The sequence below is a fragment of the Megalobrama amblycephala genome, linkage group LG2 (assembly GCF_018812025.1).
Source record: "Megalobrama amblycephala isolate DHTTF-2021 linkage group LG2, ASM1881202v1, whole genome shotgun sequence".
Lineage (NCBI taxonomy): Eukaryota > Metazoa > Chordata > Actinopteri > Cypriniformes > Xenocyprididae > Megalobrama > Megalobrama amblycephala.
Genome location: NC_063045.1, coordinates 36,177,619 through 36,194,355, shown reverse-complemented (window position 1 = coordinate 36,194,355; position 16,737 = coordinate 36,177,619). Strand labels below are relative to the sequence as shown.

Here is a 16,737-nt window from a genome sequence, read left to right as displayed (position 1 = left end):
CTATGAATGGGAGCATATTAAAACACGATATCAACTCATCATAAATCAATAAATCAACTAATTATACAGTGTGTAAGTCACCTCGCCTTGCAATGTCAATTGAGCTCGCACAATATTTTGAGTTTGAACTGCAGTACCCATTTCAACCTCTAGTTGTCATTCTTACATAGAGCCCCTTTAATAATTTAGTCAAAATACTGGTAATGGAAATTTAGACAATTTTTGACTCTTTCACGCCATGAATCATACTATCACAAATACAGTAAATCAGTAATATTGTGAAATTTTATTACAATTTAAAAGAAGTATTTTCTATTTGAATATATTTTAAAATGTAATGTATTCCTGTGATGCAAAGCTGAATTTTCAGCATCATTACTCCAGTCTTCAGTGTCACATGATCCTTCAGAAATCATTCTAATATGCTGAATTACTGCTCAAGAAACATTTATTTTTATTATTTTGTTATTATTATTTTATGAATTTTGAAAACAGTTGTGCTGCTTAATATTTTTGTGGAAACTCTTTGATGAATAGGAAGTTCAAAAGAACAGTATTTATTTGAAATAAAAATCTTTTGTAACAATTTAATAGATGTTAATGTCAACTTTTAATGTCCTTTTTCTGAGTAATTATAATTTTTTGTCAAAAGAAAAATCTTACTGACTTCTGAACAGTAGTGTACTTTTCAAGGTAAAAACTTTCTTTACAAATACAACAAATTAATTTATAAGTATCACTAAGGTTTTTAACATTGTACAATCTGAACTAACCTTGCCTTTGTCAAGGTCAAAATCAAATTTTCTGATATTTTAAGAGACTTATTGACCTTGACACTTTGTGAACAAAATAACATGTACCATATATTAAGCGATTATATTCAGGGGCCGTTTATACAACCTTTTCAACTACAAACGGAAAACTATTTATGCGTTTTGGCCGTTCATTTACATATCAGCTGCATTTTGGGGGCCTGAAAATGCAAACTTGAAAACGGATTTAAAAGTGCAAGTTTTTGAAAACAATACCATTATCAACTCTGTGTAAACTACAAAAACTCGAATTTGTGAAAACGGTGACATCATGCACATGTGTATTACATGTGTATGTGTATTAGACACATAGTTTTTCTTTACAGTGTGACATCGCCAACTACTGGCTTGACAGCATAATACAGCATTTTTAATAGTTTTTGCAGATCTGTGCAAACAGGGATCGTTTTGGTAGTTCGAAACAGCTCGGCAAAGCGAACTTTAAGGAAAAGTTCACTTCAGCTGGTAAACACCTTCAAACTACCATTGGTATCTTCTCCAGTTCATTTCTTTAGTCAGTCCATCAAGGTCAGACGTATTTATAGTAGAAAATGAAGTTGTACTTCTGATGAAATGAGAATGAACCTGTTTTTCATGCAATCCATTGTATAAAGCGCTATACAAATAAGCGTGATGTGTCTTTACTGGAGTGCCGAACTGCAGAGCTCCTGCAGACATATCCATGATGCTATGATCAGATGCTTTTCTTACGCTTTCCTAAAAAATACTTGCTGTTTTCTCATTTTTGTTGTGTGATTATTTTGTTTTTGAGAGTCTAATTGCCACTCTCAGCAGCGTGGATGGCGTTGGGATGTTTGCTAACAGTATATCGCTGGTCACATATTTAAAAAAATTTTTACCCCCAAGCGAAGAACGAAAAAGAACTTTGCTGCTAGTATATCAGGGCCTTCAGTCTGTGTAATTCTTCCCCTTTATTCAAAACAATAAGCTACATAACAATCCTTGCAAAATGGACCTTGTTTTTATCAAAGATCTTTTAGGATTATCTTCGCAATTTCCGAAAGCACTCCTTGGAAGCAGTAAAAGTGCAGTGCTGGGATTTCTTGTCCATTAGCATAACTAGTGATTTTATTTATGATATGATGAAGTAGTCAATTTATCTCATAAGAATATTAGCGTAAGCACTAAAAATGACCAGTGATAAAATTAGCCCTTAGCAGAGGAGTTTCGCTTAATGAATAGGCTTACGTTACACAGCTTCCTTCCAGCTATCTTTAAAGAATGTACTGCACTTTGCCTCAAGCAATTATTTTTCCCAAGATGCTGCCATCTAAAATTACACTCCAAATTACAGGTATGCATTCAGAGGTTAGAGTGTAACCAATCATTCAGCGCTTACAAATACTGAGTTAACTTAACAGCTACGCAGATAACAGCGCAATAAACTCACATCCGCTGTAGTTCTTCTCCAAAAGCAAACTCCATTGCCCCATATGCAAATGACTCTGATTATGTAAATGCTTCTAAATATGACAGCTATTCAGAGAAGAGACAATTAAAGTAGCATCGCTCCATGGAATCAAGCTCCATGTAACTGGAGCCAAAACACATGAGGAACGTTTTACTCTGCGTGGGCCTTCCTGTTATTTAATGCATCGTTCTCTGCATGAGACAAGGTTTATGTTACTTCACACAGTTTATAATAATGGCAATTTAAATTGTGGAAGAAAACATAGAAGAGGTCAGCCAATGTCATTTTAAAAAGTGGAAGAAAAAAACTTTTGTGAAAAAAAAAGTGTTTGTGAGAATATTATGGTCCTTGGAGTCTTTTGAAAAAAGAATCCATTTAATCATAGATATATCTTGGACACTTCACATTCACCGTGGAATGGAAATGTTTAGTGAAGTCTCACTATCAGAGTCAAAATTAGCTGCCTCCAATTAACTGCTGGTGTTACCGTGGTAACAAGTGGGATATAGAGAGCAACTTTGCTGCAGACTTTCTGTAAAAGCACAGCATATGATCCAAAATGCATTTTGGGTTAACTACCCAAATGTTTGGTTGTAAATACAGGTTTCATAATGTTGACAGAGATTATCTCTGCAGAGAGCTAAAGCTGTTCGCATACACTGTAAATGTCAACACAAGCACAAGCAGCTTCACAGAGAAAAACCACACTAATATACATTCAGAAAAGCCACATAGGACATATACAGCAATTATGGTAGATATTAACCATAGCCTATGTTTTTAGGACAAGGGTATTTCCATGTTACAATTGTTTTACCTTTGAAATTGTCCTGAAAAGCCATAAACTGCCTATAATAGGCTGTTCAATGGCTGGTCCTCATTGTGACAACATGCCCCATTCAGGTCACATTCACACAGCAGCGGAATAGAGAACGTGAAGCTGATGTCACGCTGTGTTGAGTTCTGGGTCTTGTTTAGACACCATGTTAGGAGCATTGTACTGCCTTTCTGCTAGCGAGTTTAAGGCAGTGTTTTGATTTTCTATTGTGATTGTGAAAAATTTAGCCATTGTAGGTCATTCATGCTGCATCAAGAATTGCCATAGTAACTCACATCATCCTTCAAGGAGAAAACTAGACAATGTCATACATTTTTCTGCCTTTTCTATGTGTAAAAAGTAAACACTACACCACACGCCTATCAAAGTTTTGTATTTTGTTTGGTTTAACATTACCTTGGGTATGACTCGCACACACACTTTGTCGTCTTGTGAATTAGCAGAACTTGCACACAGCTCCTGCAAAACTGTTCACAAACTTCTAGGGATTTCATTTTCGTTGTCATGTGTTGAAATAAATAAATGTGTTGTGTATGTCTACTGAACCGCAATCTCTGATTCGCCTCCATGACAATGAAAAAAAAGTGAATATTTACAATGACAACAATAAAACATTATCATGCAATACAATAAAATAGCCTACATTTTCTTACCTGCAAACAATGCCATGGAAGTTGTGAATATTTAATTTAGGTAAAAACAAAACAAAAGGTGGAGATATCTGTATTCACGTCAGTATCAGTAACAGAAGGCGATCCTCTTAAAGGCTAATTCACACTGCACAGCAAACGCCAACAAACAAGTTGGCTGTTGAATTTACATTTTTTATGAAAAATAACTGTCATGTTCACACTATCCCAACAGATACCGAGAAACCCCGATTAAACATGTTCAGTCAGGTGAAAACAAACCTTGAACAACGCCAACAGACGACGACAGGAGTAACCCATTGATCCGATCAACGTTCACACAAAAGTTTGGTTTTTAACAAGAGTAAACGCCGCATTTTATAACCGAAGTGACATTTCCGGTAAACCTGTGGACAACTAGTTGTCTTTAACATTATACGCCTTGTGAAAGATAACGGAAAAATATCATTAAAGTAATGATAAAGTACTCTTCCCTGCACACGCGCACGTCTCGTGTGTTATCATGTTTTGATTTTGGTAACTCACAGAAACAGCGATAGAAACTGTATCATCCGAAGTGGTCCAGTCTTCCACCCGAGTTTTGTGGTCCAAATGCTCCACTTAAATCTCAATAAAATGCATTCAAATCTGCTGCATTTGAACAAAAAATTGGCGGATGAACTCGTGCATGTATTACGGACGTCGCCATTATTGATGTTTCACTGTCAATAGTAAGGATGCACGGTGGAAGGCCATTTCCACCAAATAAGAAAACAATATCATGCTTTTGTAGGCCTAAATCTTAATTATGACATAAAAAAGTAATAATTAGCATATGACATAAAAAGTCATAATTAGGCTATGACCTTTTCTAATAATTTCGACTTAATGTGTAATAATTGGTTATGAAACTATGATTAATTAGGATTTTTTTAATATTCATCCATGTAAACATACTGTATGATGTGAATAAGAGGATGATGTAAAATTTCCACATCACCTCTCGAGACTCACTCTCTGGTTTGTAATCCAGAATGTGGGCCTATGCATAAAATAGTTGACATGAACACAGTAAATGCATAAATTGAACACACAAGTCACACGTGCACAACTGCAAACTAACTCACATAACTCTATGGACGAGGTCACTCGCAATGAAATCAATCACAAAGCAAGCACTACGAAGGCTATACATTGAGATCCAGGGTACCTCTCTCTGAAACAATCCGGCTGTGGGACCGAAATAGAGACAGACGGGAGAGAATGATACACCCACAGGATAGTTCTGTCACTTACTTTTTCGACTGGCGTGTGCGCCAGTCCCCTGTGGCTCGATGGGAAATGATGGGAGAAGAATGAAGGTGACAGAATGGACTATGCCGTTATGCAATAGCCATCCGTCGTGTGTGCCAGTAGATCTGATGTTCAGTTGAGGAATCACGGACAGCATTGGGATGTCAACAGACTGAGAAAACAACAGCGATAATGAGATATCATTGTTCACTGACAGTCTGAGACTTCTGTAGGAGTGCATGCAACTTATTTCTAGTGGCCAAATCTCAGTAATGTTATGTATTTAAATCATCTGTATTTTTAATTGTCATGTTACCATGGGGACCTAGACATAAAGAGAGGGGATCAACGATTTATTTTTACAGCATATCACTCAGTGAAGGAAGTTGAAGCATAAGGTGTAACATCAAGATTTTTTGTTAAAATGATTAACATATAGGCCTATAGTCAATGTATATAGGCCTACTGTATATATACATTATTTTCATTATTTTGCCTAAGTACAAGTGTCAGGGTCCTGCCCTGACACCTAGTCTCAGCCTCAGACGTCATGCCCCATGGACTGTTGGCAGAACATCTGATGCACACTTAACTGGAAACACTTCAGGATTTTCGAAGTCGTCTTTAACAGTCCGCCTAGAAACAAATGCCATGACGCCAATTCCCCTCACAGAAGAAAGAAAAAGCCTTTGTGTTTACAACTGTGAAAACTTGCACTTATTAGGATCAAATGCTGGATTTTCAAAAGTATGTGAAGTTCGCGTCTCCATTGTTCCAGTAAACTTGCACAACGTTCTTGAATGAATAATTTATGAATGGCAACGTTATTGTAGGGACATCGAGTTTACATTTTCATGGCCCTTAACAGGACGCGGAACAAAACGAACTGTGACTGGTTACGGTACATGTCAGTCAAACGTCCTATTGGGCATGGTGACGACACACTTTATTCTCATTGGTCAGGTTCTGTGATGTCAAGGGCAATGTGTGTTGCGTGTTTTTTCTTCGACAAGTTCCTGTATTTAATCTGTATCTTGATATTGAATATCTGATATTCAAAACATGGGAATTTCAATCGCATCCACTTCTTCGGCTACAATCAACACAAAAATCATGTGGTCTGCCATGAATGAGGTTGATTCAGCACACTACGGAAAGCACGTAGTGTCCGACCTGATGGCCATCTCTGTACTCTGTACTTGATTGTGTTCACCTGATCCACATGTGCTGTTCTCTTTCTATTGTGCCTCTTACCCTCATGTCTTTGCTGGTTCGTTGTGTGCTTTGTGGTGCGTTTCTATTTGCTTGCCAGTACTTATGGTTAAACATTGTTCTTGTCCAGTCTAGTATTTGATCTTATTTCTAGCTACAGTGAATCCTTTTTGGTTTTGTCTTGGTTAGTTTTTGCCTTTGTGCATCCAAGTCTTGTTTTGTTCTTTCTAGTATCTAGTTTCTAGCTCCCTGCAAGTTTGTTCTTTTGTTTTATTTTTTGATTGTAAGTTCCAGTCTTTTCCCCCCCTAGTTTCCTTTTCTTTTGTTTTCTTTCTCTAGTCATAGTTCTCTGCTTCAGGTTTTATTTTGCCTCTGGTTTTATTCATTTACTCTCATGCATTTCCATTTATCTTATGTCTTGTCTCGTTCATTGTGAGTCTTGTGTTCATTTCTGCCCTGCCCTGTGTCCTGAGTTTTCCTGGCCTCTGATTCTAACTGCCTGGCAGTCACGACTGTAGCTACTTCTGAGAGATCAAGCATCAAGCCTCAGGTTCCTCGTGTTCCTGCCTGATCCTTCCCACCATCATCCTGCCCGGTGCTGCCTCTCTCAAGCTGTCCTCAAGTCACCCAAGACTGGTCTCAGTGGTCATCCTTCCTGCCTGTCATCATGTCGTCTGCCCTGCCCTATACTGTTTGAACTGTGTTGCACCTCTCACTCTCCTTGTTGTGCCTTGTCTAATAAAAAAAAAAAAAAACCTTCACTGTTATTCTGCACTTGGTTCCTCTCTCTTGCAAATTTGTGACAACAAGCTTAATAATTGATTACACAAGTTCAAGGTCTGGTGTTAATAATAATTTTCTACAAGTTCATTCCGCAAAGCCTTCAAATTAGCAAGCAAAAGTACCTCTGTCTGCAAAGGACTGAATGCATAATATATTTGGCAGACTGTATTTATTTTAGTTTTAATTAGTCTTAATTTGTGTGTTCTGTTCATTTAGTTGTGTAATGTGTGCAGTCTATAGCATCTGCAGTTCTCCTAAAAAAAATTTTTTTGGAGGGTGAGTTGAGAGAATGTGCCGGAAACAAATGGAGGAGTTTATTTTACTGCACCAATTAAGCAATGATTTACAGTCCCTTTGGGAATGAAGTTCAACTCATTAACATAAACAAGCATTCACCTTCATATGTCAATTCAGACACCCATCTGTCATTTCAGGCCTTTTCTGTTTATACAATCAAGATGCTATAATAACAAGGTAACACTTTATTTTACATATGTACATATGTTACATGTGCTGTATCCTAAACCAAACCCTATTCCACAATTCCTTCAAGAGTTTATAACACAAACTGACTTAATGCATTCATAATTTCACAGCCTGAATTTTGTACAATTCTGTTACAGCCAGTGAACTTAATGTATAACAATATATATAAGCATATTCATGATCAAGATGAAATAATAACAATAAGTAATAGTAGTAGTACAAGTGGTATTGACTAAGGCATACACTTTTTCACATATAATAATATAAAAAGACTATACAGGTACGTGCGGGTTTGAGGAAGAGTGTTGAAAAAACACAAACTGACTTCATAAATTCATAATTTCTCAGTTCCAAATCTGTATAATTTTCTGTCACACTACACTTACAGCATGTGAACTTAATTTACCTCTGTTATGAATTTCTCATTTTTCTAGGCATATCTCAATATGCACCTGTTCTCACTCCTCAAGATTATGATTGTTACCAAAAATTAAGGTCAACTTGAAACGAATTGAATAACCTTTAAATAATATGGCCTCTTTTCTTGCTGCAGTTTAATATAGTGAAAAAAGAATCATTGCTTACTGCAGATTCATTGCAACAGAGCAACTGACCTTTCTCCATCAATACTCGCACAATGTGCTCTCTTAAAAAGTATATAGCCTGTCTTTATTTATTTATATGCAGTACCAATTCATTCTTCGAACCCTTTGCAGGCAGTCAGGATCTCAATAAGTTATCAGAGGAGCGTCTGGATCTGCTCGATGTATATGTGATGCAGTTTCTCTATGGCTGTGAATCAAATAGTCATTGAATGAGGTTTGCTATCATCAGAAACAGACGGACTGTCATTCTCCAACCCTACTTAATCAGCCAAGCCACAGGACACGAGGACCCGGAAGCCCCATACTGGGAGCCAATCTTTTCCAGCTTTAGCTTTACAAAACTTGGGAAGGAGAATATTGACATGCAAGCAACTATATTTGGATTTATAGAGGCAGTTTCACAGACTTCCACAAGTCTGGCTCTTGACCAAAGAGTTACAATAGAGTCACACTGCAAAGTTCTTCACAGTCTTGAAATAAACTTCACGTAAGTATGCAAGGAAATTATGGCTCAAGATATTCATAGCTGTTCATCTGTTCATTCCCTCATTCACTCAACATGAAGACGCACTTACAGAGGCAATTCCGCATGAAAAGTGGATAAAAATAAACAAATACAGCGGCATGTTAAGTGATACAGCTCAGACTATATTTTATGTCTTACACTATACCATATGCATACTTGACACAAGGTGATTTAGAAAAGACCCAAGGCAGCTCAGAAAAGAATAATTACAATGAGCCATATGGTGAACGGTTCTACATCTCGGCAAACGCTATCACATAGACATTTTCTCTGCTAGAAAATGGAGAGACAGCAAGACATTTTACTATCAAAATGTTTCATGAAGGGCTGACCTGAATTCATGTTTTCTTTTTGACTATAAAATCTGCCTAAATACATGCTGCAGTAGCTTCTAACCTAAAAATGATTGACATAATCACACTTAGCTGTCTCAGTCAATTAAACGATCTGTCTGGAGACATCATACTAAGTGGTACAATTCAAGCTTTTGTTCCTGTTTCTAATTTGGTCTCTTTGCTTATGAAGTCAGGAGGTATGCCAAGATTAATGAGGTGGATTGGGCTGGAACGTTAAGTTTAAGGCAAGCATGCTAGATATTCACCAGGATTATCATAGATAACTAAAACTAAATGTAAAACCATAAAAAAAAACTTTTTTGTTACTACGCTATACTCTAAAAGAATGCTGGGTTAAAAACAACCATTCTTGGGTTATTTGGCAAACCAGCACTGGGTAAATACTGGACAGAACACTACTTTTACCCAGCTTGTTGGGTTTAATACATAAATAATGTCATTTATTACTCACCCTCATGACGTTTTACACCCCTAAGACCTTCGTTAATCTTCAGAACACAAATTAAGATATTTCTGATGAAATCCGATGGCTCAGTGAGGCCTCTATTGCCAGCAATGTCACACCGAACTTCTCAAGATCCAGAAAGGTACTCAAAACATATTATGTGAGTACAGTGGTTCTACCTGACGAGAATACTTTTTGTGCACCAGATTAACAAAATAATGACTTTATTCAACAATATCTAGTGATGGGCGAAAAAAAAAACAAAATAACGACTTTTCAACAATATCTGATGGCTAGTTTCAAAATACTGCTTCGGAGCTTTTCTAATCTTTTCTTTCGAATCAGTGATTCGCATCACGTATCAAACTGCTAAACTGCTGAAATCACGTGACTTTGGTGCTCTGAACCACTGATTCGATTCGTAAAGCTCAGAAGCAGTGTTTTGAAATCATCCATCGCTAGATATTGTTGAAAAGTTATTTTGTTTTTTTGGTGCACAAAAAGTATTCTCGTTGCTTTATAATATTAAGGTAGAACCACTGAACTCACATGAACTGTTTTAAATATGTTTTTAGTACCTTTCTGGATCGTCATCAAAAGTATCTTAATTTGTTTTCTGAAGATGAACGAAGGTCTTAGAGGTGTAGAACGACATGAGGGTGAGTAATAAATGACATTATTTTCATTTTTTGGGTGAACTAACCCTTTAAACAACTTGCTGGGTTGTTTTTTGACAGTGCTGGGTCAGCCAGTTTGATTTTGAAGGTTTTTCATTTTAAATAATAAAAATGCACTCTAAAATCTCTGTTATATACAGGTGCTGGTCATATAATTAGAATATCATCAAAAAGTTGATTTATTTCACTAATTCTATTCAAAAAGTGAAACTTGTATATTATATTCATTCATTACACACAGACTCAAATGTTTATTTCCTTTAATTTTGACGATTATAACTGACAACTAAGGAAAATCCCAAATTCAGTATCTCAGAAAATTAGAATATTACTTAAGACCAATACAAAGAAAGGATTTTTAGAAATCTTGGCCAACTGAAAAGTATGAACATGAAAAGTATGAGCATGTACAGCACTCAATACTTAGTTGGGGCTCCTTTTGCCTGAATTACTGCAGCAATGAGGCGTGGCATGGAGTCGATCTGTGGCACTGCTCAGGTGTTATGAGAGCCCAGGTTGCTCTGATAGTGGCCTTCAGCTCTTCTGCATTGTTGGGTCTGGCATATCGCATCTTCCTCTTCACAATACCCCATAGATTTTCTATGGGGTTAAGGTCAGGCGAGTTTGCTGGCCAATTAAGAACAGGGATACCATGGTCCTTAAACCAGGTACTTGGAAAATGAAATCTGCATCTCCATAAAGTTGGTCAGCAGCAGGAAGCATGAAGTGCTCTAAAACTTCCTGGTATCCGGCTGCGTTGACCTTGGACCTCAGAAAACACAGTGGACCAACACCAGCAGATGACATGGCACCCCAACCCATCACTGACTGTGGAAACTTTACACTGGACCTCAAGCAATGTGGATTGTGTGCCTCTGCTCTCTTCCTCCAGACTCTGGGACCCTGATTTCCAAAGGAAATGCAAAATGTACTTTCATCAGAGAACATAACTTTGGACCACTCAGCAGCAGTCCAGTCCTTTTTGTCTTTAGACGCTTCTGACGCTGTCTGTTGTTCAAGAGTGGCTTGACACAAGAATGTGACAGCTAAAACCCATGTCTTGCATATGTCTGTGCGTAGTGGTTCTTGAAGCACTGACTCCAGCTGCAGTCCACTCTTTGTGAATCTCCCTCACATTTTTGAATGGGTTTTGTTTTACAATCCTATCCAGGGTGTGGTTATCCCTATTGCTTGTACACTTTTTTTCTACCACATCTTTTTCTTCCCTTCGCCTCTCTATTAATGTGCTTGGACATCTGTGAACAGCCAGCCTCTTTTGACCTTTTGTGTCTTGCCCTCCTTGTGCAAGGTGTCAATGGTCTTTTGGACAACTGTCAAGTCAGCAGTCTTCCCCATGATTGTGTAGCCTACAGAACTAGACTGAGAGACCATTTAAAGGCCTTTGCAGGTGTTTTGAGTTAATTAGCTGATTAGAGTGTGGCACCAGATGTCTTCAATATTGAACCTTTTCACAATATTCTAATTTTCTGAGCTACTGAATTTGGGATTTTCCTTAGTTGTCAGTTATAATCATGAAAATTAAAAGAAATAAACATTTGAAATATATCAGTCTGTGTGTAATGAATGAATATAATATACAAGTTTCACTTTTTGAATGGAATTAGTGAAATAAATCAACTTTTTGATGATATTCTAATTATATGACCAGCACCTGTATAGGACAGGAACAGTTCATATACAATATTTTTTATTCAATAGCAAGTTAGTCTTTTACAATCATAAAACACTTGAGTCAAAAACATTTAGTAACGTTTTAGGACATGACAGGAGCAGCAAGAGCAACCAATCTGTGGTAAGAAAACAGGTATCAGTAGGCTGTTCCAGTTAAATGTCATTAAATGAAAATCTTATATATTCATTTTTGAAAAGTTACATCAAAAACAGTTTTACCTTGTGCCATCTCGCCTGTCAGACATTTAAGTTTCAACCCATCAAACGCGCAGTAATGATTTGTTAGGAATACAATGTAATACAAACCTTAATTTCATTCAGGAATTTTCCCCTCAGGAAGTTTTCTCTCAGAACAGAACACAAAATGACTGTTGACAAATATATCCAGTTTTAACCGGTTTGACCAACCCGATCTCACGGCAATTCATACGTATTTTACGAGATATACGTTTTTTTGTGATATCGTACGTATTTTACGAATTGCCAAATTTGTATGAATTCGTACGAATGACCTACCACTAACCCCGCCCCTAAACCTACCCGTCACTGGGGTTTAGACAAATCGTATGGATTTGTACGAGTGAGGTCATACGAATTAGTACGAATTAGCCACCTCGTAAAATACGTACGAATTGGTCATGAGATAGCGTTGGGTTTGACACAGACTATCCAACATTGGGTTACAATGACCCAGCACTGAGTAGGTATGTGATGGAGTTTATCATTTGTTTTTGCAGTAAAAATTACAGAAAAACTACCCAGCACTGGGTAGAAATATAAAAAATTACCCAATAAATGTCCCAGCAGGTTGAACCCACCATTTGGGTTTAAAAAATTACCCAGCATTTTTTAGAGAGTATATGTAACTTTTGGCCCTCTAGCAGTTAAAGAACAAAACTGCATGCACTGCGGAAGAACATTGTTTTGGCTATGCTTCGGTGACTGTGTGGATGAATATGGTTATCCTACTGTTCATAAAACATTAAAAGATATTTTAATATATCCCAATTCAGAGGCTGCATCCTTTGAAGGCCGCATTCGAAGGCTTCTTCAAATGCATCAAGAACCTCCGTAGGCTAGACCGTCCCAATAAACAATACTCGGTCCAACCTTCGCAGCCTTCGAAGGCGTGGCCTTTGAAGTCTGCGTCCTTCGAAGGACGCAGCCTCTGAATTGGGACACAGATTTAACCAGTATAGATGGAAAGGATTTCAGGCTGACTAGCTGAAGACATTACTGTAGCTCTAGGCTACCCATTAATAGACACGGTACTTCATTGAAAATAAATTCCAGCAGAGAGCTACAACAACCATAATGAAATGACCTTTCATAATAGATAATGCTTTACAATGAACTCTGTTAGAAAGCTACGGCAATTTATCTGTTCAATAAAATACCTCACTCACTTGTTGAGTAATAAAAAAGCCATCTCTGCATTGGTTGTACATTTCAAATCCCTCAGTTCTTGCTATCTATAAAAGCCAAGCCAATGTTTTAGCCAGCAAACTCTACTCTGTTTGAAGTTTTTTTTTTTTTAAACAAGTGATTCTCCGAAGGTTTGTGAATTAACTGCTCCATGTCAACCATTCTTGCTTGTTGTGACTACTAACCTATGCCACTCCCACACCATACATATGTCAAAGTAGCTGGAGCAACTTTTTTGTATTTACGGATTTGACGAGACTTGCATGGGTGAGTGACATATGTATGCAATTAAAAAAAAAAAAAAACGATATAGACATTAAAAACTACTAAAGATGACTAAAAACTGAAAATATAAAAGAATTTATTTTGTTTAGCATTTTAGTGATACTAAAATAACTGCTACTCACTAGCATAACTGTATATTAATCTGCTTAGTATAAAGTGTACATAAAAATAAAACAAATTGTTTTAAATGTCAGTCAGACAGTCTTTTCCTGTCTAAGTGGGCAGTTCTTGGCCAAAAGAAGCTGCAAAGTGGAATAAAAAACTATGCCTCTGGTCTAAAGTCTGGCTACGCAGAACTTTTCTTGGATATGACCCAATACAACGTCGCCACAGTAATTTATTCTGCACTAGATCAATATGTGAATGGCCAGAGGGAAAGAAACAACTTCCTGAACACCTTGATTGCCTTCTATTTTTTCCTGATGCAGGCAGAAAGGCCCGCTCTAGAGCCACTTACAGTCTGCCTATGAATGATGTGTCACAATGTGATTGGATAATCAGTAAGGGCTGTAGGGCACAGAGAAGAAATGGCAAATGGCCACTTTAGTGACATATTGCATTTAGGTCAACATGACTGCGAAGGTCTGGGTTAGAACAGATCAAATCTCACCTAAGAGTTTGTGAAATGACACTGGAGTCCAATGTGTCATCTCACCAGAAGGACCTCTTCATATTGAAGGAGATGGTCTTTGAAACTTGCACAAAATGCAGCATTTTAAAGGAATAGTTCACCCAAAAATGAAAACTCCATCATTATGAACTCACATTATGTTGTTTCAAACCCGTATGGCTTTCTTTTTTATGCAGGACAACAAAAATGAATTGTTAAAGATAATTTTTTTGTTCTCTTATCCAGAGAATAACAACGAGGACTGAAATTTTAATAAATGTTTTTTTTTTTTTTTTTTTTTTTAAATGAGTTAAAGGGTTAGTTCACCCAAAATGAAAATTCTGCTTCATGAAGCAATGTTTTGAAATTGCCCCTCACTAGATATTGTTGAATAAAGTTATTTTATTTATTTTTTGGCGCACAAGAAGTATTCTCGTCGCTTCATAACATTAGAACCACTGTAGTCACATTAACTGTTTTATATACAGTACAGTCCAAAAGTTTGGAACCACTAAGATTTTTAATGTTTTTAAAAAAAGTTTTGTCTGCTCACCAAGGCTACATTTATTTAATTAAAAATACAGTAAAAAACTGTAATATTGTGAAATATTATTACAATTTAAAATAACTGTTTTCTATTTGAATATATTTCATAAAGTAATTTATTCCTGTGATGGCAAAGCTGAATTTTCAGCATCATTACTCCAGTCTTCAGTGTCACATGATCCTTCAGAAATCATTCTAATATGCTGATCTGCTGCTCAAGAAACATTTAATGTGTACAAATGTACAAAATATTTGTGTACAATATTTTTTTTCAGGATTATTTGATGAATAGAAAGTTCAAAAGAACAGTGTTTATCTGAAATCTAATCTTTTGTAACATTATAAATGTCTTTACTGCCACTTTTGATTGATTTAATGCATCCTTGCTGAATAAAAGTATTCATTTCTTTCATTTCTTTTCAAAAAAAGTTCTTACTGACCCCAAACTTTTGAACGGTAGTGTATAATGCTACAGAAGCTTTGTATTTCAGATAAATACTGTTCTTTTGAACTTTCTATTCATCAAGGAATCCTGAAAAAAAAAGTACACAACTGTTTTCAACATTGAAAATAATCATAAATGTTTATTGAGCAGCAAATCAGCATATTAGAATGATTTCTGAAGGATCATGTGAAACTGAAGACTGGAGTAACGATGCTGAAACTTCAGCTTTGCATCACAGGAATAAATTACTTTGTCAAATATATTTAAATAATGCACAGTTATTTTAAATTGTAATAATATTTCACAATATTACTGTTTTTTACTGTATTTTTAATTAAATAAATGTAGCCTTGGTGAGCAGACGAAACTTCTTTTAAAAACATTAAAAATCTTAGTGGTTCCAAACTTTTGGACTGTACTGTATGTCTAGCTTTCTGGACATCTGAAAGTGTTAATTATCTTGCTGGCAATGGAGGCCTCACTAAGCCATCGGATCTTATCAAAAATAACTTAATTTGTGTTCTGAAGATGAACGAAGGTCTTACGGGTTTGGAGGGTGAGTAATTAATAACAGAATTTTTGGGAACTAACCCTTTAATATGACTTGTGTGCAATATTTCAAGTCATCTGAAGCTATGCAACATCAGAATATTGTTAGAAATAGATGGAAATTAAATTTCATTCACTGAAAATCTTGATATTCGCCTTTGCTTTGCTTGGCATGTTCATGAGAGTACAGCAGCGATACCCGATTCGTGAGCGAATCATTCTATTGATTCTTTTCTTCACAAATCAGACTGTTTTGATTCTCGAGCTCAACTCACTAACTGATCCAGAGGGGAAGATTATCAGTGTATAGAGATTTTAATTTCACACTATATTCCTCTCGCAAAACCTCGATTTCAGAAGGCTTTAAAAATATACCAATTATTTTACAATACTTTCATGTATTTTCTTAATTAGCTTAATTCAGTCCCCATTCATTGTAATTGCACGGAAAATAGCGATCAGCACAGAATTGTGTTCTTTTTGTGTTTCACAAAAGAAAGTCAAAGTGGATTCACTTCATGAGGGTGAGTAAATAATGACCGAATTTTAATTTTGGGCTGATGTAGTGCTAAATGAATTTATGAAGTATCCCACGTGAGTTGTAAAGTATTTCACAATTAATCTTTTTAGACTGTTTCTGGTGCACGTTTGAGGGAAAAGTCTTTAGTCATTTTGTGTATGGTTAATTATTAATGTTATATTGTAACAAGTCATGCATACTAATTAAGAGTGCCATATTACACTGAAAAAGGTGGACTAGAAAAAGTGGGAAAACTGTATGAGAGAAATTCAGTATGCATGCTTTTTGACACATCTCTACTTTTCACCTCAGCTGTGATTAATGCAGCATTGTGGCATTGCTGGAAGCTTTAGATAATGATGGAGGCTGTGCTCCTTATGTTCAGTACACGCGCTAATGTGACCGCCTATAACCCGTCAGGATTTCACAGTCCACTCAATCACTAAAAGACAATTTACAAATGGAAAAAAGTGAATATCTTGCTGCTAAACAGAAAAAAAGAAAGAAGAGAGAGAGAGAGAGAGAGAGAGAGATTTTCCACAGCTCACAGCATTCAGACGTTGTGGTCAGA

At 36.4% G+C, this 16,737-nt stretch overlaps 1 long non-coding RNA gene across 1 annotated transcript in view; it reads right to left on the bottom strand.

Moving 5' to 3' along the window:
- The window catches only part of LOC125257115, a 73,166-nt gene extending 68,745 nt beyond the window's left edge, over nucleotides 1–4,421 (bottom strand). Inside the window, exon 1 of the long non-coding RNA XR_007182244.1 lies at nucleotides 4,258–4,421. This is a non-coding gene — a long non-coding RNA (uncharacterized LOC125257115). The remainder of the gene's footprint in view (nucleotides 1–4,257) is intronic.
- Between the last annotated feature and the right edge of the window lie 12,316 nt (nucleotides 4,422–16,737).